The following is a 2,503-nucleotide window of genomic DNA, read 5'->3' as shown; positions in this document are numbered from 1 at the left end:
TTGGTTGAGGGGTGGAATGTCCGTTTTCTAGCCCTCTAGACTGTAAGCTCATTGTGGGCAGGGATTGCGTCTGTTATATTGTGATGTAATATTCTCCCAAGCACTTAGTACAGTGCTCTGCCAACAGTAAGCTCTTAATAAATTCAATCGACTATCTTCCTCCCCTCATCGGGGGAAGTAGGGCATTCCTAAATCAGACTTCTTGGGTGCCCATAGAGTGCATGAGTGGAATCGCTGCTCCTTGGGTTGCTGAAGGCCCTATATAATAATGTTGGTATTTGTTAAGTGCTTACTATGTGCAGAGCACTGTTCCAAGCGCTGGGGTAGACACAGGGGACTCAGGTTGTCCCACATGGGGCTCACAGTCTTAATCCCCATTTTACAGATGAGGTAACTGAGGCACAGAGAAGTTAAGTGACTTGCCCGCAGTCACACAGCTGACAAGTGGCAGAACCGGGGTTCGAACCCATGATCTCTGACTCCAAAGCCCGGGCTCTTTCCACTGAGCCACGCTGATTCTCACTATGTCCTGGACCACTTACTCCGTATGATTTCTCTGCATGCAAATATGCGTCTCACATTCAGTAGAGCTTGCACTAAAGTTGTTATGATAAACAGTCACGCTAGACAGAACGCTTGCTGTGGGCAGGGAACATGTCCGTCATATTGTTCTAATGTACTCTCCCAAGCGCTTAGTACAGTGCTCTGCCCACAGTCAATGCTCAGTAAATTCAATTGACTGGCTCAGTTGAGAAGCAGCATGGCTTAGGGGAAAGAACTTGGGCTTGGGAGTCAGAGGACTGTGAGTTCTAATGCCTGCTCTGCCACTTGTCTGCTGGGTGATCTTGGGCAAGCCACTTAACTTTTCTGTGCCTCAGTTACCTCATCTGAAAAATGGAGATTAAGACCATTAGTCCTATGTGGGACAACCTAATTACCTTGTATCTACCCTAGCACTTAGAACAGTGCTTGGCGCATAGTGAGCACTTCACAAACACCATAATTATTATTATTTATATAGCAGGGATGTTTTATTCTGAGCCATCTGCACTTCTCTAGGCCAGTCCCCTTGGGTTTCCGTATGCATTCGTTCATTCATTCAGTCATATTTATTCAGAGCTACCCTTGCGCAGAGCACTGAACTAAGCGCTTGGGAGAGTACAATATAACTATGAACAGACAGATTCCCTGCCCACAACAAGCTCGTAGTCTAGAGTGGGGGAGACAGACATTAATATAAATAATTTATAATTTACGGGACTTGGGGGATGGGGTGGCGATGAATATAGGGAGCGAGTCAGGGTGATGCAGAAGCGAGTGGGAGAAGAGGAAATGTGAGCTTAATCGGGGAAGGCCTCCTGGAGGAGATGTACCTTCAGGAAGGCTTTGAAGTAGGGGAGAGTCATTGTCAGTGGGATTTGAGGAGGGAGGGCATTCAAGGATAGAGGCAGGATGTGGGCGAGGAGTCAGCGGCGAGATAGACGAGATGGAGGTACAGTGAGAAGGTTAGCATTAGAGGAATCAAGTGTACGGGTTGTACATCTTTATGTGTGTGGCTGTGGGTGTATAATATACTCAGGGTTATGGAATGGCCCTGGTTAGAACAGCTGAGGCCAATCAATGGTATTTCTTGAGCACTTACTGTGTGCAGGGACTGATAGAGAAGCAGAGGGGACTAGTGGAAAGAGCCCAAACCTGGGAGTTAATAATAATAATAATAATAATGTTGGTATCTGTTAAGCGCTTACTATGTGCCGAGCACTGTTCTAAGCGCTGGGGTAGACACAGGGGAATCAGGTTGTCCCACGTGGGGCTCACAGTCTTAATCCCCATTTTACAGATGAGGGAACTGAGGCACCGAGAAGTTAAGTGACTTGCCCAAAGTCACACAGCTGGCAAGTGGCAGATCCGGGGTTCGAACCCATGACCTCTGACTCCAAAGCCCGTGCTCTTTCCAGTGAGCCACGCTGCTTCTCAGTTAGAGGATATGGGTTTTAATCCAGGCTCTGCCAATCAAGCACTCAAGCATATTTATTGAACACTTACTGTATGCAGAAGACTGTACTAAATTCTTGGGAGAGTACAATAGAACAGACTCCCTGCTCATAGCAAACTTACAGTCTAGAGGGGGTGACAGACAGTAATAGAAATAAATAAAATCCAGATATGGACATAAGTCCTGTGGGGCTGGGAGCGAGAGGGGTGAGTAAAGGGAGCAAATCAGGAGACAGTGAAGGAGTGGAAGAAAAGGAAAAAGGGCTCTTGGACAAGATGTGCCTTCAGTAAGGCTTAAAAGTTGGGGAGAGTCATTGTCTTTTGGTATGGGGGGGAAGGGAGGGTGTTACAGACCAGAGGCAGGATGTGGGTGAGAGGTTGGTGATGAGATAAACGAGATTGAGGTACAGTGAGAAGGTTGGCATTAGTGGAGCGAAGTGACCAGGCTGGGCTTTATTAGGAGAGTAGTGAGGTGAGGTAGGCAGGGCGGCTTTAAACCTGAATATGA

Source organism: Ornithorhynchus anatinus, chromosome 3, assembly GCF_004115215.2.
Source record: "Ornithorhynchus anatinus isolate Pmale09 chromosome 3, mOrnAna1.pri.v4, whole genome shotgun sequence".
In the NCBI taxonomy this organism is placed as follows: Eukaryota; Metazoa; Chordata; class Mammalia; order Monotremata; family Ornithorhynchidae; genus Ornithorhynchus; species Ornithorhynchus anatinus.
The sequence above is the reverse complement of the archived record's forward strand: the minus strand, read 5'-3'. Positions refer to the sequence as shown.